General features: G+C 38.6%; 1 pseudogene; it reads left to right on the forward strand.

The window, feature by feature from the left end:
* Nucleotides 1-8,791: 8,791 nt before the first annotated feature.
* On the forward strand, nt 8,792-18,606 carry LOC112645851 (malate dehydrogenase, mitochondrial-like; annotated as a pseudogene).
* Nucleotides 18,607-25,514: the final 6,908 nt, after the last annotated feature.

The raw sequence follows: 25,514 nt of genomic DNA on the forward strand, positions 1-25,514 counted from the left end.
AAAGGTACAGAGATTTTTTTTTCCCTATGCCCCTTGCAATCGCATGATTTTGATGGCTTGATTTTTTTATCATGTGACTTACTATGGAGAAGAATGAAAAGAGAAGATCTCACTGACTCGGTCCCATTTCTTCGGGGTTCATAGAGCTTCAGACAGACTGTACAGAATATATATTGATTAAAAACAGGACACAATTTCTCCACCTGAACACATTTCATTTATTTTCTTATGAGAGCAATTGGTCAAAATGAAAATTTAGTTTCTTTCAAACCAATGGTTTAAAAAATTAAAAATTCTCTCAAACATGCCTTTTGCTTCATCGTATGTCTATCACATACTTCTTTTGTATTGGTTTACTTTATTCTATTAGTCATTACATTTGCAATAACGTGTAGATTTGAAAGTATCACAACGTCATTCCTTCATAGAAATTCCCATATATTGGCTTGTTTTTCCCACTGAATCATGCTACTTTTCTTTCCTTATTTCAAATTAGGATGGTCTGCATTCAAAAATCCTATAATCCCAAGGCAGTCCTATAGCACAAACTTACTTTAAGTGAAAAATTACATACATGACTACAAGTATTACACTGAATTAATATATAATTTTTAAACTATTCCCTAATTTGTAGACTATCTGATTTATATCTCAGTTTATACAACTCCTGCATGTGGTATCATTTGTTTTCATTTCTCCTTGGAATCGGCCAGGCTTTGATTCATGAGGGAAGAGAAGTTTCTTAGAATGCAGTATTCTTTTCTCACTTTGGAAAAAATAACATTTCATAGAATCCTAAGGTCTTACGGTGGCAGGAGATTTTATAAGCCATTTAGACCTACTGCCTTTGAATTTTCTCTGCAAATAAGCCCTCCAAACTCATATCTTCCCTTCTTGAATACTTCGTGTGACAGGCAAGTTACCACCTCACTTCTATATACACCCAGGGGTAAACCAGGTTGCCTACCCAACTAAAGGTCCCTCTAATTCCTAGCAGGCTTGTGAAACACAGGGCTTCATTTATGTCTGAACAGTAGCTTCCCTGAAATTCTGGACATCTGGAAAGTGTGCTCTACATTTGGGTCCAACATGTGATTGTTTAGACTGTCTGGTAGCAAGGCAGGCTGACTTCAGTTTGGGGCTGGAGGCAGGGGCATGTTGACAGCAGCTCTCAGGACATGTGGGTCCCTGACTAGCTGCTCTCTAGAAAGAGAATGTTTTAAGTGAGCTTAGGTTTCTAAATGCTTCCTTCAAAAGTACCTGATTGCCACTGGGAGGATTAAAACAGGAGAATATGGAACATGTGAATTAATTACTCTTTTTCACTGATTATTTTTTTACTTAACATTTGGCAGCACACTTCAAAATTTTATTTTTTAGAATCTGTTTTTCTTTCTTTTTCTTTCTTTCTTTCTTTTTTTTTTTTTTTTTTTTTTTGCTTCAGAACAGCTGTCCAGAATGCTGATAGACTGGCAACTTTTCTTAGTATGATTTTATGCACATTCTTTTACACTTGTTGGCTCACACCTTACTCCTTGCATTCAGAAATCTTTGTTCCTACCTTCTGTAGAATAACATAATCTCGTAACATAATAACATAGTTTTACTAATGTCAAATCAGGTATTTCCATCTTCCTGCAAAGGAAACTGCAATAAAGGTAGCACCTTTAAAATTTCTTATCCAAGGGAAGTGGAGTAATATTTTAAGTTATCAATCTGTTTTGTTCTAGCAGTGTTTCCCTCTCCCCTCCCTCTCTCTGCACCCCTGTACTTAACTCTACTTGATTGCCTCAGGGGAGGCAGTGAAAGGGCTGAACTCAGAAATAGCCTGCTTGTCTTTCTGACATTTGTCATGGAAAAGCAGAAGCCCTCAGGGGAACTTTGAGAGTTTTTGTGGAGAAGGTAAAAGGTTGGTATTTAAGGGTATAGACAAAGTGTTTTGGCCAGAAGCAAGCAGAGGAGAGAGCCGAGTATTCCTCTGGGCACTGTGTACAGAAGTGAGGGGGTGGGGTGGGGAGAGGAGAGAGAGAGAGAGAGAGAGAAGCAATGATTCAGAAAGAAGAATCTTTCCCCCTACTTCCCACTACTGCTGATGGAACAGTAACTAGACCCTAAAGAGGAAATAGCTGCTTCATGCATGGAATACGATGTGAAAATTGATAGAGAAGCCTTGTAAGAAAAATTCCCTTTCCTCAAGAGTGACAGAGAAACACTGGGGAGTTTCCAGATATAATAGGCTATGCAGCATGGGACAATGGATGCAGCCACCATGTGGACCTATGACTATGAATCCATTGCCATGGCACTCCCACCTTGCTATTGCATATGGAATCCTAACTATGCCATAAGCTTGGGAGAAAACGGTTGGGGTATAAGTCTCAGGAAGAACTGATGATAGGGACGTCTGAGTGGCTTAGTGGTTGAGCATCTATCTGCCTTTGGCTCGGGACCTGAATCTGGGGTCCTGGGATTGAGTCCTGCATCAGGCTCCCCCTGCAGGAAGCCTGCTTCTCCCTCTGCCTAGGTCTCTACCTCTCTTTCATGAATAAATAAATAAAATCTTAAAAAAAAAAAAAAAAAAAGAATTGATGATAAGTTTGCCAACCCAGAAGGGTAGAAACTCAGTATGGAAATATCACATTGAATTATAGGTTTATATGATAGCTTAGCATGTGGAGTGAGAGGAAAACTTGCTATAAAACTAAGAATTATTTTTCTCGCTTAAAAACATTAAGGTAGATTAACATACAGTCAAGTTCTGTGAGCTTTGGGAAACATTCCATCTTATAACCACCACCACCATTATATAAAACAGAGGACCGTTCTCTCACCCCCCTGGACTGTCTAGGACTCCTTTGTCCCTCTCCCCAGGCAACCACTGATTTGTTCTTCACCCTATAGATTTGGCTTTGCAGGATTGTCCTATAAATGAAGTCATGCCCTGTTGAAGTCTTTCAAGTCTAGACTCTTTCATTTAGAATAATGCATTTGAGCTTCACCCATGTTGCTGTGTGTATTGGTAGTTGGCTCCTTTTTATTACTAAGATGTGAGTATGTATGTATGTATCATAGTTTTTTCCAGATTTGGCTGATTGCAAATAAAGCTGCTATAAATGTTTACATGTTTTTATGTGAACATAGGTTTCCATTTTACTTGGGTAAAATATCTAGGAGTAGGATTGCTACATGTGTGATTTATGTTTAACTTTATAAGATACTTTCGAATTGATTTCCAAAGGGGCTGTAACAATTTGCTTTCTCGTCAGCAATGCAGGAGGAGTTTTACTTTGCTTCACTTTGTATTGTCAGGTTTTTAAGAAATGTTTTATTCTAATAAGCATGTAATGGTATTATATTATGGTTTTAATTTGCATGGTTTGCTTGCCATTTTAATATTTTTGGTAAATTATCCATTCAAATATTTTGGCTACTTTAAATTTTTTTATTTAATTGTTGAATTTTTCAGAATTCTTTGTATGTTCTGGCTACAAGTCCAGATATGTCATTTGGGAATACTTTCTCCTGGTCTGTGACTATTATGCTTCTATCAGGTCTTTTGAATTGCAGAAGTTCTTATATTTGATAAAGTCCAATATATCAAAATGTCTTTTATGGCTTATGCTTTGTCTAAGAACTCTTTGTATATTTTTAAGGTTACAAAGGTTCCCCCCCACCTTTTTTCTTCTAGAAGTTTTATAGTTTTTACATTTATGTTTATAAATTCTTTTTTGAGTTAAGTTTTGCATAAGGTACACGGTGTGGATCTAGGTTTTTTTTTTATTTTTGTTCCTTTCTTTTTCCTTTTCTTTTGCAAATGTGCACAGTTTTCCGCCTATTTGTTGAAGAGATTACCTTTTGTTGAATTGCCTTTGCATCTTTTTTGAACTCCATTGACCACGTGTGGGTCTTGGACTCTGTTTTGGTGCCCTGGTCTATATTTCTAACAACCTTTCTCTGATATCAAATTGTTTTGACTATTACAGCTTTATATTAAGTCTGGAAATTAGGTAGTATAACCCCTCCAACTTTACTTTTCCTTTCAAAGTTGTTTTATTTTTTCTTGTTTCATCACCTTTCTTTGTAAATATTAGAATCAGCTTGTCAATTCCTAAAAACAAAACAAAACAAAAAACAAAAAAATGGGATTTCAACTAAAATTGTATTGAATCTATACATCCGTTTAGAAAAAAATTAACATTTTAACTTTCCAGTAATTTGAAAGATTTATGAATGAATATTCATGCTTTTTGCTGCTATTATAAGTATTACTTTTTTGGATTTTAATTTCTAATTATTCATTGTTGGTATAGAGAAATGTGATTGACTGCATATATCCTGCACTCTTGCTGAACTCATGTATGAGTTCCAACAGCTTTTTTGAGTATTGTTTGAAATTCATTCTTTAGGCAATTGTTACCTGTGAAGAGAGACTCATTTCTTCCTTTCCATTCTGTTCGTCTTTTTTTTTCCCCCTTGACTTATTGCATTGGATTGTACTTTTGGTACAATATTAAGTAGAAGTGGTGAGAACAGATTCTGGTCTTGATCCTGGTCTTAGGGTGGAAAGTATTTAGTCTCTTACCATTAATGTTAATCATTAACATCATTAAGCTTAATGATGTTAACTTAATTCTTTTGTGTGTGCCCTTTATCAGATTGTGGAACTTCTCCTTTATTCCTAGTTTACTCAGAGCTTTGTTTGTTTCATTTAAATCAGGAATGACCGTCAAATTTTGTTTAAAAAATTTCTCTGTAGCTTGTGAGATCTCTATTGTTTTTTCCTCTTTATTCTGTTTATATGATGAATTACATTGGCTGATAATTGAATGTTAAACCAGCCTTGCATTCTTGTGATCAACTCTACTTAGTTAGGACTTATCATCCTTTTCATATGCAATTAGATTCTATTTGAAAGTACTTTATGGAAATTTTTATATTGATGTTCATGAGATATATTGGTGTATAATTTTATTCCTTCCTTTTTTCTTTTTTTCCCCCCTCTTTCGTCTGGTTTTAGTATCAGAGTACTGTTGGTTTCATAAAATTATTTCAAAGATTTTCCTTCCTACTCTATACTCTGAAAGAATTTGTGTGTATTTGGTATTGTTTCTTGAGAACTGTTTTTCATGATGAAAAATATCCAGATGTTTGTCTATATTTATTAAAAAAAATTCCTTACCTGACAAGTAGCTAAAATATGCCAAACCCTTTATTACATGAGGAAGTTTCTATCATGATCATTTTACTGTGAGGAATTTTGGGAGATAACCAGAAAAAGCACCTCCAATGGCACCAGCTCTAGGGCAAGTTTTGTTGATTTCTTAGAGTAAGAAATCTATTTGTTGGGCACAGACTTTGTACCAGACACCTAAGGGCTGTGTGTTCAGAATGTCTATTATGCTTCCCCAAATTAAGCAGTAAATACTAGTATTTCTCCAACTTTATAGGTGAGAAAATAGTACCTTTATGAAGTCTGGTAATTTTCTTTTTATATGAAGTGTCCAAATGATAGCACTACACTCTGTTTTTTAAAAAGGCTCTGGTGTTCTTTTCTGATTTTAAAAATAATTCATATTCATACTTGTTATAGAAAACTTAAATAAAATTTATGGACTATTTTTATTTTTTATAGAGACTCCCAGTCTTATTTCCATATGCAGCAAAATAGTATTTAGAGAATAAAGTGAGAAATGTTTTTATATCCTTATGCTTTCAAGAGCCCTTTCCCAACCATCTAGCAATAAAGATAACTTTTTCTTGAAAGAAAAAGACAATACTTTGAGAAAGTGAAATGTATGTGTTTTATTCCAAATCTCTTCTTTAAATAACTAGAGCTAAAGTCTGGAGAATTTAGATCACTGAATTTATTCCATGAATGACACACAGAATAAGAGCTCTCTCTCCCACACCACACAGCTTCCTGTGAATAAGAGTATGGTGAGGAAGAAGAGGACTAGTGATGCCAGTGTTAGATTCAAGCTTGACCTCTGTCACTGAGAAGGAGCCCAACATCCCATTTTTCACTTTGTAGAAACCCTAATTCCTAGTATTTGGCCCAGAAGTGTGGATGATAGAAACTCTAGATAGATTAAGGATACATGAGAGCCCAATAAATTGTTGACTGGATTCCTCAGTTATAACCTTGAGGGGCTGTAAGAGTCATAGAAATATCTCAACTACAATAGAACTGTTGAGCTAAATCACAGCTGTGGCTAAGGGGAGATATAAGGAAAACTCTATTCCTACCTAAGTTCTCTTTGTACATAAAGTAGGAATTTCTGTTTTTGTAAAAGTAAAGAGAAGAGACCACTTATCTTTGCTTCATGTTACCCACTCTTAGATTTGACTGTAGGACACTCACGTTCTCTGCTTGGTGGAAGCTTGTGGTTGTCTTGTCTAGCTCTACTTGAGGCAGGATGCAAGTGTTCAGTTCAGGAGCAGAGTTTGAAACTGAGGAGGAAGAAAAGTGATTTCTATATAGTGAAACCACTCTTTTGATCCTTTATAATTTTTGAATCATTAGATTGGATCTTGAGAGGAGATAAGAGTGTTTATTGTCTTCCACTGCAAACTCCAACATATTGATTGGTACATATGTTAAGAATCTTGAGAAAGAGTCTCAAAGACTAATGTTTGGAGCCTGGGCTCCAGGGGAAATTGAGGGTAGCTAGCATAGTAGGTGTAGTCTTTAATCTTTTGTAAGCCAAATTCTCTTGGATCTTTGACTTAGGTGATTGTCAGTGGCTCATATTTTATTTTATTTTTTAAAGATTTTATTTATTTATTCATGAGAGACACACACAGAGAGAGCGAGAAAGAGAGAGAGGCAGAGACACAGGCAGAGGGAGAAGCAGGCTCCACACAGGGAGCCCGATGTGGGACTCGATCCTGGAACTCCAGGATCATGCCCTAGGGCTGAAAGCAGGCTCCAAACCGTTGAGTCACCCAGGGATCCCAGTGGCTCATATTTTAATTATAGAGCTGGATTTCTACTGGTATGGATCTCTATAGCTCACTTTGGCATAGATATGTCCAATGTCATTGTGCTTCATTAAGCCTTTAAAATATTAATGATTGACCTTTGGTTCCTTGCACTATGTATTCCGCAGGATTGTATGTCTTGGCTTTAAAACTACAAAAGCTAAAACTAAATTCCACAAAGTTACATTAGAGACATGCTCACTAAATTGTATTAGGTGTTAGTAGTTAGCAGTAGATCAACCTGCCTAAATTCTGTTACTCTTTGGAATTGCATTCAATTCAATTCTAGAGCCAAGGAGAGAACCATAGAGCTCTAGCTCTTACCATCATTCCTCTTCCTCTGTGGGACTTCCTCAGCCTCATTACCTACTTCAATCTACTAAAGACTAAAAAATTTCTTTTCAAACTCTTAGGGAAATAAATGTCAAACAGCACTGATGTTCTACTTTACTCTCATGAGGGCAGCTACTAAAACACACACACACACACACACACACATACACACATACACACGAAGAAACAGAAAACAACAAGGTTAGGTAAAGATGTTGAAACTTTGTACACTGTTTGTGGGAATGTGCAGTAAGGAAGCCATATGAAAAATGGTATGACATCTCCCAAAAAAAGTAAAAAATAGAACTAATATATGGTTTACCAATTCTACTTCTGGGTATATACCCCCCAAAATTGAAAGCAGGGTCTCAAAGAGATATTAGTACACCCATGTTCATAGCAGCATTATTTAAGATAACCAAAGGGTAGAAGCAACCCAAGTGTCCACTGACAGGTAAATGAATATACAATATATGTACAATGGAATATTATTTGACCCTAAAAAAGAAGGAAATTCTGATACATGGTGCAACATGCCTGAACCTTGAGGACATTATGCTAAGTGAAATAAGCCTGTCATTAAAAAGTCAAATGCTGTATGAGTCCATTTATATGAGCTATTGAGAATAGTCAAATTCATGAAGACAGTAAGTAGAATGGTGGTTGCCAGGGGCTGAGAGGAGAGGGAAAGGAGAGCTCTTGTATAATGAATATAGCATTTCTGTTTTGCAAGGGGTAAAGAGTTCTAGAGATCAGATGCAGCACAGTGTGAATGTACTTTACTGAACTGTACACTTAAAATTGGTTGGGATGGTAAATTTTATATTATACATATTTTAACACAATTTAAAATAAAATAATGAAAAACGCTAAAAATATTCTTCTCAAGGAGAAGTTAGACTTGGCTATATCCCCTTTTACTGTCATTTCAGTTTGCCTGTCCTCCGAGATCTCAAACTTTCCCTTAAAGAACATTTTCTTTTTCTCCAGTTCAAACCATCTTGCTTCCTTTACCTGAGATAAAGTTTAATACAAATACTTCATTGGAAGGTCCAATGTCAGGCAGAAAATGTGAGGGAAAAGATGATAAGGAGTAGAAGAGGCAAACAAATATAAGGCGGTAGTTACTCAGCTGGCCACCTCTTCATTAAAAATTCACCAGTGGTTGTTCAGTCAGATGTGTCATCTCTGGAAAGAAGTGTGGAGAGGAATTTATTTTGTCAGCTCCTTACCACCACCTGCCACTCAGTAGTAATTAATTTCTCATTATGGAGAGTTACCCTAGTACCTTTAGGTTGCACAGTCTGGCCCCTTTAAAGGTTTAGTACTTAGGGAAGCCAGGTCCTATCCCTGTGGATTAGAACTGTGTCTAAATTCTGAAGTGGTAGAAGGAACCAGCACCTTTGTGTGTCAGGTCAGGGCCCAGTCCCATGGCCTGGCTCCTGGGGATACTCTGGTTGTGGCCACAGCAGGTACAATGGAGGCCATGCTAGCGGATGAGGAGGTGCTGGGGATGGCAGTAGCATTACAGCTCTCCATGAGTCAGTGGCCAAGTATCTGGGAAGCAACTGAGAATCAGTGAAGTCTAACAGGGCATATTAACTGTGCCTAATACAGAGACATACTAACAGAGAATACAGTAAGTCAGCAAGAGATGGTATCCAGCTTTGGTGTAAGTATTGATCTGCGGGAGCAACGTGTTCAAAATGCAACTACCCAACACTGGGAGAGATGGGCAGACCAGATTTGGTCGAAAGTAAATGCAACTGGAAAACTCAGAACTCATGGCTTTCACAATGAGGGAGTCCCTAATATTAGTAATGGTAAGTAACACTAGCTGCTGCTACAAACCCTCCAATATCAGTGTTCGCCAGAGGCAGTGGCAATAGCCACTATGCTAGACACGCCTGCTTAAAACAGGGTGCGGGGCTTATGCTGCTCTCAGCCAGCACTGAAGTACCAGGAACACAGGTTCAAAGGAAAGCTGGATATTGTTAGCTTTCAGAGGCCAGATGAAAGAAAACAGACAAACTCTCAGTGACCTGGGGCTGCTACCACTGCAAATGTCTAGACTTTAGGGGGAAAAAAGCAAGGAAGTCACTCTCTGAAGAAAAAAAAAATTGAGAATATGCACGAGTGAATTCTCCCCACCTCCGGTTAGGGACAAATATCCTTATTGTTAATTAATCTAATCAGGAGATATTTTATTCTCACTAAGTTTAAGTTTTAAGATGTGGATTCTAGACAAAGAGATTGGTAAGGCTAAAAGATAAGAATATTACTTTTTCTCTTTATTTTCTTTTAGCCTGATATCCTTGGGTCTTGGCAACAGCTATGTGTATCTTAATGTTGCAGACCTTGAGAGAGAACTAGGTATGTCATTTTGACTGGGATCTTGGTTCTAAGGGCTGGCAATTTGCTTGTGTTTTTTAAATTATTTTGGGTGTGTGCAACAGGCATTGTGATAACGTTTGTATTTGTTAACTTCCCGGTGTTTTTAACTAGTGGAACATGAGGAAGGTTTGATTGGATTAATTGAATCTGGAAGACCCTCTGAGGAATTACCCCAATTCTGTTAGTAGAGAACTCAGGGTGGGGGTAATATGGGAACTCACGCACTGCTCAAGGTTCTGAGTCAACTGATCCTCTGGCTGAAATGAAAAAGAAATAGGAAAGATTTTGTTTCTTGGCAAAAATTTATAATAGGAAAAGATGTTAATTTGGGAAACTCAGTTTCTCTTTGTGAATTTGATAATGAGAGTAAGTTCTTATTGCTCAAATCTGGAGCATTGTAATATTGTTTCAGTTTTTTTATTTTTTTTTTGTAATCTTTACTTTGACATTTGATATCATTGCCTTTCTCTCTACTGGATGATATGAATGGGAATAATTTAGAATAACAAGAGGTTAGTATGAATTACTCTTCCTACCCATTTGAGTATTTTATAGACAAAAGCTAAATTGCTTGGTCCCAAGGGATATACAAAGAAACAGGTTGGTTGACTTGACATAATTATCACATGAAGGTGGGAAGCTGAGCTCATCCCCCGTGGACACCAGCCAATCTGCCTTCAGGTGACATTTAATAAAGGTTATAAAATGGTTAAAAGGGGATGCCTGGGTGGCTCAGTGTTTGAGCTTCTGCCTTCAGCTCAGAGTGTGATCCCGATCAGGGGATCGAGTCCCACGTGGGGCTCCCTGCGGGGAGCCTGCTTCTCCCTCTGTCTGTGTCTCTGCCTCTGTCTGTGTGTGTCTCTCATGAATAAATAAAATCTTTTAAAAAAATGGTTAAAAGTCTTTCCCATATTACAAGTTTGATAACAAACAGGATCCAATTTAAGTTACATACTACATTGTGATTTAGCCAGGACGACAATAGCTACCCTTTACTTACAAAAAAAGAAAGGAAGAAAGAAAACTAAGACATAAGGAGTAAGGATTTTCCAGAAGGCATATATCTACTTTATGCTCTATAAACTATTTTTCATTGATATTCCTAAATATGAGTATCAAATGGGAGATGGACTAGGAACAGAGATCTTAAGATGGAATTAGAATCAACATGGATGCACAAGGTATGTGTTGAGATATAAAATTCTGTATGCTGTATCTATTTTTAATTCAACATGCATTTATAGGATACAGTATCTACAATGCATATTCAGAAGTCCCACTACATATAGGGCATTGAAATAAGTATTGAGAAATATACTGAGACAGAGACCAGTCCTTGTCTTCTAGAGTTCACCAGCTAGTTAAAGTCCTAAGAAAAAGACATTATGACAAAAAGTCACATTATGTTCACTTCCATAAGAAAGACCTAAGGACTTATAGGTATTATGATTATGGAGTACAAATACTTTTAAACTGAGGCCACCAGAGCAAGTTTTATGAAAGTTAATCCTTCTGAAACTTTCTTATTCCTATCTACATGGGCTTCAACTATGGTCAGCAAGTGCTGACATCATTTGGCCTCCCTCACAATTATTCCAAAATTTATTTAGCTGCTACTTTCTGTTATTCATGCATATGCTCATCCATTCATTCATTTATTCAACAAACATGATTTTGAGGATCTAAATGGCTTTCAAAGATGGAGACACAGCCAGTACCACTACTACCATGACAAGTCAATCCATGTGTGTCAAACAGCTTATAGTTCATTGAGGAACACTGAATAACCCTCCCTCCAAAAAAAATCAGGGCTATTAACCCAGACTGTGGCAAAAACTGTGAGAAAGATGAGCAGTGTACTTTGCTTTCACATGATATGGACACCCAGCCAGACTTGGGAGGCCAGTAAAGTTTTCCAAAGAAAAGTAGTATATAGGTTTAGACCTAAAAGATAAATGAGGGTTAGTTGGCTAAATGGGTCCAGAGAGGCAAGAATACTAAGAGGGCTCAAGAAATTTGGTCTAAATTTTAGCAGAAAAGGCAAACATGGTAAGCCTTGCTGGTGTGGGTTGAGTGATTCCAGGGTTTTAAAAATCTTCTGAATTTCTTCCCATCATCAGATACTCCCATCAGAGCCCAGGTCTTGTTGGAATCTTTGCAGTTTTAAATGATTGTGGAGAACATGGGAAAACACATGAGTAGTGGAGCATTTATTCTGTAACAGAAAAGAAAAAAAAGGCTTGTAGAAATGCTAAAGGTAAATTATTAGACTGTACAGCACTATATGAGCAAAAGTATTTTGTCCCAGAGTGAGGCAGGTGACAGTAAAAACACAGATCTATAAATTTTTATTTTCCTACAGCATGAAACCACAGAATTGTAGAAAGACTTTAATCATGAATAGATCCTGTCAGTTATGTAGACAACCTTGAGAATTTGTGGGTCTTAGTGCCTAGAAAATCTCTTTTAAATAGGAGAGATAATCTAATTTAGGTATATCAGCCCTTGTGGTGAAGAGAACACTCTGAGTTTACCACACAATTTTCTCTCCCTGGATTTGCTAAAAGACTACACTCACTAGCCTATCTGAGGTTGAATTAGGACTGAGTTTTATTGTACTAAGTTTTGGCCAATGGGATATGAGCAGTAGAGACATAAAGCGCTTCTAAGCTTGACCTTTAAAAATAACTCATATATTCTATACCCCATTCTCTTCTTATGGTGAGTCTGGAAGACAATATACCCATGGTAGTGTAAAGGTAGAAGCAACTTGAATTATTGAATGATGGCTTCAAAGAACCACTCAGTACAGCCAACCTCCATCAGGCTATAACTTGTGTAAGCAGTAAATGTTTGTTGTGTTAAACCATTGATACGTTGATAATTTATTATTGAAGCAGAGCTTTATCTGTTTTGCTGAATGTACTTCTCCTCCTAGACGTCTTCCCATGCCTTCCTTTGGATTTCATGGGGTCATTTATGATACTAAGTCTTGGTAATGAGAGTAGGCATCAAGAAAAGTTGTTCTTTATTTGTTTGTGTAGGTAAAGCTGCGAACTGAAATGGGAATTTTCAAGATAGGCCAAATGAAGTTGAGTAGGTTTGGGGTTTAAAAGTATGAAATTAATTTGGGGCATGTTATATTGGAAGGATTTTTAGCTTTATATCATGGATGATCTTATAAATATCCTTGAGGGCAAGTATTGTTGTCTCACATATTTAATTCCCTAGTGTCTAGTATCTGTATACCATTCATATTTGTTGATGGATTGGTTCCTTCATTGGATCAGTTGAGTTCTGGCGGAAATTTTCTGACTCCTTGAATCAATGAATTCCTCTGAGAGCTGTGAAAATGCTTATTCTTTTTGTGACTGGAATTGCCTTGAGTTGTCCACACACTCAAAGGAAGTAGCGTGTTTAAATCACAATAGCCTATTTATTTTCTTCAACAGTTTTAAGCAGCATGCTGTCACTCTTTGTAAAGATATTTCTCATTAGGTAGATTGTAAAAGCCAACACCAAATGTCAAATCCAAGTTTGTTGCACAAGCAGTTTGGAAGGTCAGAATGATCTCCACAAGATGCATACCAGCAGCTAACTCAATTTTTGATTTCCCCAAATGACTTTTCTTGTGAAATCTGGTTTTCACATCTTCCCATGCTTTTCCCTAATGGCCTGCTTTTATATTAGAAAAATAACCAAGAGAAAGTATTTTAGAAAAGTTATTGTTTTTATTTTTCTTTGAAATCTCTTAGATTATACCTCGGTATTTTTTCCTAGAAGAGTATTTTGCATAGAGTAGGTACTAAAGTATTTGTTGACTTGTTTAAGGTCTTGGTTTGAACTGGAAGGAAATTTAGGGATCGTCTAGTCCAATCCTGTCCGTTTACAGATGAGAAATTGAAAGCCTAGAGAATTCAAATGTTTTGGCCAAGGTCACACAGCTGATCAAGTGCAGACCTGCTGCTATTACTAATGATGCTACTCCTTTAATTATGTGCATAACTCAACAGTTTCACAAAGCCATCATTTATCTCATCTGTGAGGTAGGAAACACAGACATAATCAACACTTTTGGTTTTTTAACAAAGAAGGAAATTGAGGCCCAGGAAAACCAAGTCAAACAGCTGAATGATCTTATTCATTTATTCCACAAATTTTGATTGAGCCTCTATTATGGGTCAGGCTCTGTTACTGCTTTGTTCTAAATATGGACAAAACAGACAAAATCTCTCTGCCCTCCTTTTATCAGGGAGAAAAAGAAGAAAACACTATAATAAATAATAGCTGAAACGAGAGAGCTTGTCTCCTGACTCCAATCCAGTGGTGTTTTTTTTTTCTCTGTATCCCTGTTAATTAATTAAAACCAATGAAATTTCTGATTGATCGTCTAATTCTCTCTTACCCAGGAAAAGTAACCCCTTTAAAGAATTTCTCCTGTGAAGAATGCAAAGCATTTTAGGTGCAGCAATAATACGAAGGCTTCAGAGAGTTATATAATTTTATGTGCTCAAGAGAATATGGGGAAACATCAGTCCATGTTCTCTTTCTCTCCAGCTTTGAGATTTATGATTGGTCTGTTACAATAATAATAACAACCGAATATTGGCACAAGAAATATATTTGATTCAGTGGGTAACATTTGACAGCCTTAACTTGTGAAATGTAGCAAAGTTCTTGCAGGAAGCTCCAGCAGAATATGTAATACAGAAGAAGGTATTCAGGGAACAGGAAAATAAAATCAGAGGAACCTGCTACCCAATCTGTTTCATTAAATATGAAAATTAAAATGCCTTAACAAAATGCTTTCTCTTCCTCTCTCCTCCCAACAAACAAAAGCTTTGGTAGGCAGCCTGAAATTGCTCATCAAGGAAAAAGGCCAGACTGATTCGAAATGGCTTCTTTTGAATGAAGCAATTAATGCTAAAAGGAACATGTTGTCTCCTCAGCATTTGTAAGGTAAAACATTCATTGTACTTCCTGGCACTCTATCAAGCCTCTCCTTGGCCTAAGCCAGTAGAGAAATGGTTTGCTGCTTGTGCTCTTGACCTCTGATAATCAGGAGGATGTTGGTGATAAACTTGATAGCAGTGATTCTCCTTAGGACTAGGAATGTGTCTGGGAACTATATGCCTGGATCCCTCGTTCTCAGACCCTGACTTACTGGCTTTGGCAGGTCCATCAAGGCTGGCATCCTCTCCATTTACAAAATTAGAGATGTTACCTTATGATTGTTAGGTTTTGAAATGCAGTAGAGTAATGCAACAGAGTATTATCTTAATTGTATTTGTTCTGGTGATTCAGCTTTTCCAAGAACATTACCTTCTTAAAGAGACTTACTGTTCATTTGCTCACTCACTAATGCATGCGTTTATTCAGAACACATTAATTAATGAGGTCCAGCGAATCCGAGACTATATGGGGAATGTTCTGGAGTAGGGACACAGAGCAAGACATAGCGCCCATCCTCAAGGAGCGCTCAGTCTAGTATGGAGGGCAGGCAAAGATTCCTTATGATAATAAAATGTGGTGGCCTACTAGAGAGGCGGGTACAAAGTACCCTGGGATTATGAAGGAGTGGTGGGAGCTCTCTCTGCACAGTGGCCTTGTAACCGGACTCTGCTGGGCCGGAGACATCCATGGCCACGAGGGCTTGGATTTACTTCTGTGCAAGCCCTGCCACCCACTCCACTCAAACGGAGACTTCTCTTTCACTTGTTTCACGTGTATCTATACTTTTTTAAAGAGTTTTTTAGAACAAATTATTTTATTTAAAAAGTACAGGTGAACTGTACGAATGGTCTCTATTAATTCATCTAATCCTCCATTAAATAATCCTGGTAGCAGGAGGCAATGTCCTCCTCATTTTACGTATGAGGAAAATATTTATCTTAAATAAACATTTGTTATTTCACGGTCAGTGCTAAAAATGGTGATCGTTATTTCTTCCTCCATGAAACCAACCTACCAAAGTATTTTCACAGTCAACTTGGGAAGGTCAGTAACTGGCATGAAACAAGACAAATATTTGTGGAATGGGTGAATGATGGCAGAGACTAGACCTATCTTTGTATAGAATACTCATTTTAAAGAAGTTGTAGCATTTAGTTAGCCTGAAAGTGAAATACCTTTCTACCAAAGCAATAATAGATCTTTGAATGAGATCCTAAGTGATTCATTTTAATTCCATTTAGTAGGTGGTGACCTTTCAGTTACTTGCCCATGTTTAATTTTGTTTATACTTTTTGTTTTCCAATCTTGGATGGTGAAGGTAGATTTTATTCATTTAACTTCAGTGCAACTATGTAAGGAAGTTTGCTTATACTCAAACAATAGGTATGACTGTTTTCAACATTTGCTTTATGATAATGTGGCATAATAGGGGGAAACCTGTATTCTAGAGTCAGTGACAGAGGTTCAAATTTTTGTTCTGCTACAAGCTAGCCCTGTAACCGTGGGCACATTTCTTTCCTGTCCTGGTTTCAGCTTTCTCAGGTGTGGAATGGGGTGCTAATCCCAGCTGACCTCCCCTTATTGTTGAGGATCAAAAGAAATGATCTAATTGAAAGTGTACTGTGAACTATAAAGTGCTGTATAAGTGAAGGTGCTTATTATTCATGGAGCCCTGGGCCTGTCAGACCATATGATCTTTTTCCAGGGTTGTTTGTTTACAGTTGATTAACATCCCCTGCAACCTGCCTGCTTTTTTTTGAGGCCTGCAGAGGGGAGATTGGCAAAGAAATAAAAAAGCTACAGCTTTCATGTAAACAACTCCTCTCCCACTTAATCCTTCTTTGGACACCCTATTCACATGTCTTCTTAATCACAAGGCTCAAATGAAGCAGTACCTTCCAGTCCTACCTGAGGATTCTAGGGGCCTGAATCCTCACATTTCGGGGAAGATCACCCAACACTCAGTTTGCAGAATTCCTCATGTCAGACCTTTTTTTTTTCCTTCTAGTTAGAGATTTCATTGCTTGCTCAGAAAATGGAGCCTTCTAACTTTTTAGTTTTGTTAGATTTTGTTTGATTTAAGAAAAAAAAAAGTCTTTAACAATCAGCAAAGTGCTTCTGCAAGAACATCACACTGAGGGCACAGGTCCATCTTTCTCGTCTCATATCAAATTAACTTTCCTGACCAAGTGCAAGGTGGATTTCTCCCTGCTAGCAGTATAGGCACTGCTGATACCTGGAACAGAGCTCCTTCCCCTAGTTCGCAGCATCATTATAGATAATAAAAATTCTGGAAGCAGGACTTTGCTGGCAATTTTGCTTTGGGGATGATGCATGAGACAGAGAAAAGTCCATTTTGGACTATGAGGTGCTGACACCAGGAAAACTCCTTGTTCCAGATAAAATAAGTCAATTTGACTCAGAAGACATGGAGAGGGTAGAGCTATACTCTTGTAAGATGGCGTGACCTCCTTCTAGTATTAAATATATGTCATTCTGCTTTCAGACTGAACTTTAAGTTTATGCTTCTCTCTTTAGGTGAGTGCAGCTGGTCATGGAACCAGACAATGGGCTGGATTTCCAGTTTCATCACTTATGAGCTGTATGATAATGGAGCCAATCCATGTTTATTTATAAAGTGGGGATAAAGATTCCTGCCTCATCACTCCCCAGGTATGTTTCGAGGATTAAGTGACAATGCATGTGTATGATGCTTTCTGATTTTAAAGCATTTTCATGTGAGAAGTGGGCAGTATGTAGTTACACAGCCACATTTTAGGGGTTGCATTCTGTGTCTGAATCCTATTCTAATTATTTGCTAGCTCCATGACCTTGGACAATTTGCTTAAACTTACTGAGCACAGGCTTCCTCACCTTTCAAATGGGAATGACAGTACCAGAGTCTGGGCAGAGCAGGGCTGGGCGGTCCTGTGCAGTGTGGAGGTCATTGGTGTCACCTGCCCACCACAGGCTCCTCTGCCCTGCCCTCACCAGCCCTGCTGCTACCCCTCTTGGTCTGCAGCTTTAGCACTTTGGCTCAGAACAATGCTAAAATAGCCATGCTAGGAACGTCCCAAGGAATCAGGTAGCCCCTTAGTGAGCCCCCCTGACCCTCTATGATATTGCTCATACGCCCCAAGTGGCCACAGATCTGAGCCACATGGAGACCAGAGCAACTGTGAAAGAATGCCTGGCACCTGAGCAGCTGCCAGACTGCCTGAAAGGTTGCCATGTGGTGGTTATTCCAGCAGGAGCCCGGAGAAAACCAGGCAGGACACGGGATGACCTGTTCAACACCAGTGCCTCAATTGTGGCCAATCCTGGCGACTGCCTGCTCGGCATTGCCTGAGGCCATGATCTGTAGCATTGCAAATCCGGTTAACTCCATTCCCATGCAATGGAAGTTTTCAAGAAACATAGAGCATATCACCCCATTGAAATCTCTGGGGTGACAACCCTGGCATTGTCAGAGCCAACACTTCTGTTGCAGAAATGAAGGGTTTGGATCCACCTTGAGCCAATGTTCCTCCCTGGCAGCCATGCTGGGAAGACCATCATCCCCCTGATCTTCCAGTGTGCTCCCAAGGTGGACTTTCCCCAGGACCAGCTGACAGCCACCACTGGGAAGGCTCCCATAGAAGTGGTGAAGACCAATGGTAGAGCAGGCTCTACCACCCTGTCCATGACTATCCTGGAGCCTGGTTTTTCTTCTCCCTTGTGGATGCAGTGAACAGATAGGAAGGAGTTGTCAAATGCTCCTTCCTTAAGTCCCAAGAAACAGACTGTGCCTATTTTCCCACACCATTACAGCTGGGGGAAAAGGGCACCTTGAAGAATCTAGGCATCGGCAAGATCTCCCCTTTCAAAGAGATGATAGCAGACGCCATCCTTGAGCTGAAGGCCTCCATCAAGAAGAGAGAGGTGATCATAAAGAACATGAAATGAGAGAGCAACTAGCGAGCAGTCCATTGCCCTAACTTTAGAGACATTATGTATCTGTGAAGCCATCTCCCACCCCTTGGTGTTTCAGTTGTGGTAACCATGAGTGTCATGTTAGCCTCGCCATCCCTTCCAAATTGCCATCCCTCTGTGGGTGTGTCAAAAAAACTAGGCTTTGATTTTCTTTTCAAAAAAAAATTTAAAAAGGGAATGACAATACCAAAGTTGCAAGGACATCAGGAAGGATTAAATGATATATGTGAACTACTTAGCTGGGTACTTGGTGTGTGGTATACACTCTCTAAATAACCATTTACTAGTTGTATCTTATTTGATTTCTACCAAATACGTTGAGGGGAAGAACAGTTCTTAATAATTTATTTTTTTTTTATTTTAAAGATTTTATTTATTTATTCATGAGACAGAGAGAGAGAGAGAGGCAGGCAGAGACACAGGCAGAGGGAGAAACAGGCTCCATGCAGGGAACCCGATGTGGGACTTGATCCCGGGTCTCCAGGATCAGGTCCTGGCCTGAAGGCGGTGCTAAACCGCTGAGCCACCCGGGGTGCCCTATTCACTTGGTTTTTGTTGTGAAACAGCTGGTAACCAGTGGCCCAAAGATGAAGTGTGTTACTCTACTTAAATCCAGCAGGAATATCTTCTAAAGCAATGCATACACTTAGTGATTGTGACTACTGTTGGATGGAATAAAATTGCATCTTCCCTTTGAAGCAGCAAACATCCTACCTGAAGGAAGGGGAAAGATGCCCTACGGTTTCATGCTGCTGATTCATGGAAAGCCTATTATTCTCACTCAGGTGTCCCTAGAGCCTGGAACATGTCCTACAGAAGATCTTTACTTTTAATGTTTCTGATCTACCTCTGAGATGAAGAGAAGGGAAAGTGGGAGTCTCAACCAAAAGGGAAAATTAGGATACCCACGGGAAGTCTTTCTCGGCAGCCAGGAAGGCACTGGCAACAGGAGACCATGACTCAGATGCCCGCTCCATCAGAAACCAGAGTCCCAGAGGGCAGAATGCTGGAACCGGAAGGATCTCTGAAATCATCTGGGTGATTATATATGGGAATAAGCAGGAGCCATTTACCAATGGTAAAATTGTAGCTGCAACAGTATGTGCTGTTACCTGTATGCCAAGTCAGTGGCTAATCTGATCCGGGACTTGGGCCTCTTCACTCCCAATTTAGAAAGTGTCACCTTTGCTTTGGAGGCACTGTAGGAAATCTTGACATGAACATGACACAATCCTTACCCTCAAAGCCAAAAAGGAGATAAAGTGCAGACACATGTGTCTGTGACCCTGGGTACAGGTCTTAGACTTTTTTCAAAGTAACATGGAGAGTCAGAAAAACAAACCATATCCAGTTTGGAGAATCCGAAGTACAAACTCACAAAAGAGGCGGCCTTCATGCAGAGCCTTAATGACCAGATGGTATACAAAAGAAAGATGTAGATGTAATGAACAGCCCTAAAGTAAAAAGATGATTATTTCCATATGAGGTAGAGAGAGTCTAAGTTTTCTTCCCTCAGCCTCAGTTTCTCGTCAAGAGACAGGAACAGGCGTACTTCTGCTATGTGGTCCAATAATGTACATTGAAAGCATTGTGCCCAAATCCTCTTTTTCCCTCATTCCCTCCCCACAGATCCCAAGAGGTGGTCCATCTTCTGCACTATTGGTAGTTGTGATTTTATTTCCTTGTGGCCTAACAATTTGCATAACACTTCTATCACTGGGCTGCTGTAAGGGGTGGGTAATAAAAATACCCTAAAATTTTAAAAATAAATTTTGCACAATTGCAAGTCAGAGAGAAAATTCCTCTGAGTCATGCATTTCCCGTGAACTCCCTTTGCCAGAGTCAAACTCCTGTCATTGACTAACCTTCGTGTTTCTCTCCTGGAGCATGGGCTGCCATGGTGCTTAGGTGAAATTGTTACGCCAGAGGATCCTAGAGCTGAGAGCATCAGCACTGTATAAAGAGAGGCTCCAGGAAGGAAGGAAGGAGTGTCTTAAAGAAAGGGACTGACAATTGGAAATTGGGTAGAAGTAGGATTGCCAGATTTAGTAAATAAAAATATAGGATACCAAGTTGGTTTGAATGTTAGTCAAAAATATGAGTTTTAAGGGAAGTGTCTCAATTATTACATGGGACATATTTATAGTAGAATGGTTATCTGAGATTCAAATTTAACAGGGTGGGACACCCGGGTTATTCAGTGGTTGAGCATCTGCTTTTGACTCAGGTCATGATCCTGGGGTCCTGGGATCAAGTCCTACATCAGGCTCCTGGTAGGGAGCCTGCTTCTCCCTCTGCCTGTGTCTCTACCCCTCTCTGTATCTCTCATGAGTAAATACATAAAATATTTTAAAAAACCACACAAGTTTAAGAGGGCATCCTGTATTTTATCTGGTAACCCTAAGTGGATAGGGCAATATAGTAATAAATATAATATACTTTTAAAGAGTTTCTAGTTTTAGAAGTACCCCCAGAACACGCATAGGCAGCACAGTCGGTTAAGCATCTGACTTTTGGTTTTGGCTCAGGTTGTGATCTCAGGGGTCCTAGGTGGGATGGAGCCTCAAGTCGTGCTCCACGTTCAGAGAGAGGTCTGCTTAAGATTCTCTCTCCCTCTCCCTCTGTCTCTTCCACTCATGTACTCTTTCTCTCTAGAATGAATGAAAAATAAATAAATAAATAAATAAATAAATAAATAAATAAAAAATAAATAAATCTTAAAAAGGTGTGGGAGGTGTTCAGATTTCTTTTTTAATTTTGTCCTCACATTAACAAAAGGTAGGTACTGTTCCTTTAGTTTTAGACATGATGGAAGATGAAGTTCAGAGAGGTTAGGCGACTTACCTAAGGACATGCCACAGATGGTAGCAGTGTTAGCATTCAAGCTCAGTTACTTGGTAAGCTGCTTATTTTGAGATAATTTTAGACTTACAAAAAAGTTGTAAAACTAGTAGAGTGATCCTGTATACCCTTTAGGCAACTCCTCTTTACATTAACGTCTTAAATAACCATGGAACAATAATCAAAACTAAGGAATTAACCTTGGTACGGTACTATTCACTAAAGTACAGACTTTATTCAGATTTCACCAACTTTTCCACTAGTGTCCTTTTTTCTTTCACAGGATCCATTTCTGTTTCCCACATCACTGTCAGTTGTCATGTTTCCTTAGTCTTCTACCATCTGGAACAGTTCCTGGGTGTTTCCTTGTCTTTCATGATCTTAACACTTTTGTTGAGTACTGATGAGTTATTTTGTAAAATATCCTTCAGTCTTGATTTGTCTGATATTTTCTCAGGATTCTATTGAAGACATTGGGAAGGAAACCACAGAGGTGATAGGTCCTTCTCAGAACATAACATGTGTATTACATTGACATGTTCTATTGATGATATTAACCTTGATCACTTGCCAAAGATGGCATCTGCTGGATTTCTCCACTGTAAACTTACTGTTTTTCCATTTGCGATTATTAAATTTTTTAGAGGACATACTTTGAGACTATATACATATCCTGTTTCCACTTGAACTTTTACCCACCAGTTTTAGCATCTCTTGGTAGATCTTGCTTGCTGCCGTGCTTAGCCTAGAGGTCATTTTCTAGTTTCCTCATCCCTTCTACATTTTTTAATTGGAATTCTTCTGTAGTAAAGAGTTGTAGCTTCCCTCTGTTACCTCCCTGAAGCTCAGTTATTGTAATTCCATGTTTATTGTTCTCACTAAAGCACAGGTGAAGGAGAAACTGAAAGAATTTGGGTTACTGTAAAGGTATGAGTGTTTTGGATGTGCAGTGGAAAGAAGGTGGGAATAGTTTTGTTCATTTCACAAGTATTGATCAAAGGCATTGTATGAGGTACAGTGAAGGAGAGAGAAATGTACAAAAAATCCGAAGGAGGCTGATAAATCAAAGATTCATACTTAAGGTACCTTTTATCAAAGGGATGATGAAACTTCTGAAAGTTTCTGATGAAACATTGATGACTATGACAAGAGCAAGTGTCTCATTAATGTAGTCAGTTATCCTTGCATGGTCAGCTCTGTGTATGTAGAACATTTCCAACAAGATGATTGTGATATATGTGAAGATCTGGGTGCCTTAGTTTGTAGGGTTATAAGCATTTTAGCTTCTTTCTCGTAATTCAGAGAGAAGAACGCAACTAGAAGATAACTGTTTGATTGCCTTGTGGCCCATGATTCTTCTCCTGCCTGGAAGACATTATGAGGCTTCAGAGAATTCAAGCATGATCCTCATTAGGAAATTGGGAATCAATTTATATATAGTACCTGGAAGAGTTAAAGTTCTATTTTTTATGACTAAAACAGACCATACAGGCATAATCCCAGTGTCCCAAATATTATCAGAGGATAAAGGACTAGTGTGGTCAAAAGATTTCCAAACTATAGCATATGATTTTAACCAGTGGTCAATAAAGCTAAAGGGCAGCTTTACAGAGAACACTAATTATCCTTTTGTGTGGAGTGTAATGAGATCCAACTAGGGGCAAATATAGATTCTCCTTGTGTGGGTCAGTGGTTCATTCTCCTGTCTCCTATCAGAGTAATCATTTACATATTCAGGCAGAATGTGAATTGTTTAGGACATCCTTGTGAAGAATGCTGATGTAAGAGAACCTAGCTCTATTACACTAGTGTCATTAAAAAAAAAAAATCTGTTCAACAGGAGAGCTTACTTCAGCTACAATAGGCTTTCATTTACATTCTTCTTCAAATGCAGAAAAGTCTGAGATTCAAGTAACAGCCTGCATTTTAGAAATGAGACAAAGGAACTGAGATTCAGTGTCATTATGCCATTTTTGCTAACAATGGTGGATCTGGATCTTGGACCCAAATGCTCTGATTCTAAAAGTGTGTTTTTAGCCTTATGCTATATTGCCTCTGGTTAGTGATATTCTTAAAATTCCTTGTGACTGTAAATAGAGTGGTCATATGACCCACTTTGCTCAAAATGGTTCAGATTTATACTTTCTGTCATGGCACAATTATCAATAATATGACTTTCTACTATAAAAAAAATATGTACCCTGTCCAACAAGAGAATACATGGGCACCCTATCCATAGTAAGGCTCAGAGAGATTCTAGCTGGGAATTCATGTAATCTTTAAACCTATATTAAGGAAATCACTAATACACTCCCAAAGTATTAAAGGGGTATTTGGCTGGCTCAGTCAGAAGAGTATGAAACTCTTGATCTTGGGATTGGGAATTCAAGCCCCCTGTTGGTTGTAGAGATTACTTAAATAAAACATTTTAAAAAGTGTAGTTATGCCACTTAAATACATTATGATGCATTCTGATGTTGGAATAGGATGCACATATAACATACACACGTATAGGTAACATTTAACGATTTGGGGAAAAAAGCTCAAAAAAGGCAAAATTATAATAACTGAATTCAAATTGTATGTGCATGTAGTTCTATCTAGGTAATGATTTTCTTTTAAAAAAAATATGTTTCTGGATTTCCAAATTTCCTCCAATGAATATGTGAAAAAGTTACAGCCAAAAATTATCTTTAAAATCTCTCATTTAGAAGGAAGATATTTCTTTTGACAGGAGAATATAGAATTGTCACCTCAGAGAAAGGAAGACCCCATACATAGGAGTCTAATAACATAGTAATAATCCTTCTCACAGGTAGAACAGAGCTTTCTGTAACTAAGAACTTTCTGACCATATTTTCTCACTTCAAATGCAGAAAAACGCTCAAGGTCAGTAAGCTAATTCCCTATTTCACAGGTGAAGCCAAAATGCAGAGAAGACACTGAATGAGGCAAATGCGAGAGCTCCAAGGTTGCCCCAGGTAAAACCCTCTGCCACTGACCCTTATTCTTCTCCTATATTGGTTTTTAAAGTTAATGGGGAGACTCTGAGCTAACAGTGAGAGGCTGGTTCCTTTGCTCATGCTGCCAGTCTCTCATATTGAGTCTAGGGAGAGCAGAGCATCATGTTGCCACGGTGTAACATGGGAAACAGAGAGAAGCTTCTCCTTTACTTAAGCAACCATGTAGCCAGCCATTAATTTCAATCTCCAGCCATTCAAAAGAACACTGACTACAATTCTAAGACGGGTTCCAAGCTTGAATTTGTTGTGACTGTGTCTGCCGTATGATTTACAGCGACTTGCTTTTTCCCTCTGGTCCTGGATTTCTCCATCTGCAGAATGAAAACTTGTAACCAGATCACCTCTATGATTCTCTCTGGCTCTGATAGTATGTGATTCCAGGCTTCTGAGCTTCAGAGGGAAAAAGTGAATTCCAAAGCTGTATTCCAGAAGCACCCTGTCTAACTTGGGCTCTACTTTTCTTTGCATTTGGAATCAGCCCAAAGAAAAGGTCATTTTTGCAGACATCTTGAGGTTGTGTTCCAATGTCCTCATTAAATAACAGGAACCCAGACTGGCAGGCCCAGGGGAATATTCAATCAAGGAGAAAAAGGCCAAGTCATTACCGGAACCCTATCATCAGAGCTGTAAACACAAGCATTCATTCGTGGGCTTTAGCTGAAAGCATGTTCAATCATGCTCTCTCCCTCCTTATGCAGGTTCCGTTTGTCAAATGCGTGTGACCGTTCCGATAAGTCACCAGGGGCGGGAAAGGAGAAAGAGAAAGAAAGAAAATTACAACCGTAAATAGACTCTGAACATAGAGAGATCAAAATAGACAGCCTCTGGCTTTAGTGGATGAGTCATCGTCGCAGCCCAGACCGCAAAAACAAGCGTGGCTTCTCTCCTTCGCGGCAGTCTTCCTGTCTGGAAAGGAAACACTGCTCTGATTGGAGATATTGGCCATTTTACAGACTTCAAAGCGACTTAGGCAACTGAACATGCATGAAAGGGAACAGGTAAAAACAATTTTTCCAA

The sequence above is a fragment of the Canis lupus genome, chromosome 34 (assembly GCF_003254725.2).
Source record: "Canis lupus dingo isolate Sandy chromosome 34, ASM325472v2, whole genome shotgun sequence".
NCBI classification, from domain to species: domain Eukaryota; kingdom Metazoa; phylum Chordata; class Mammalia; order Carnivora; family Canidae; genus Canis; species Canis lupus.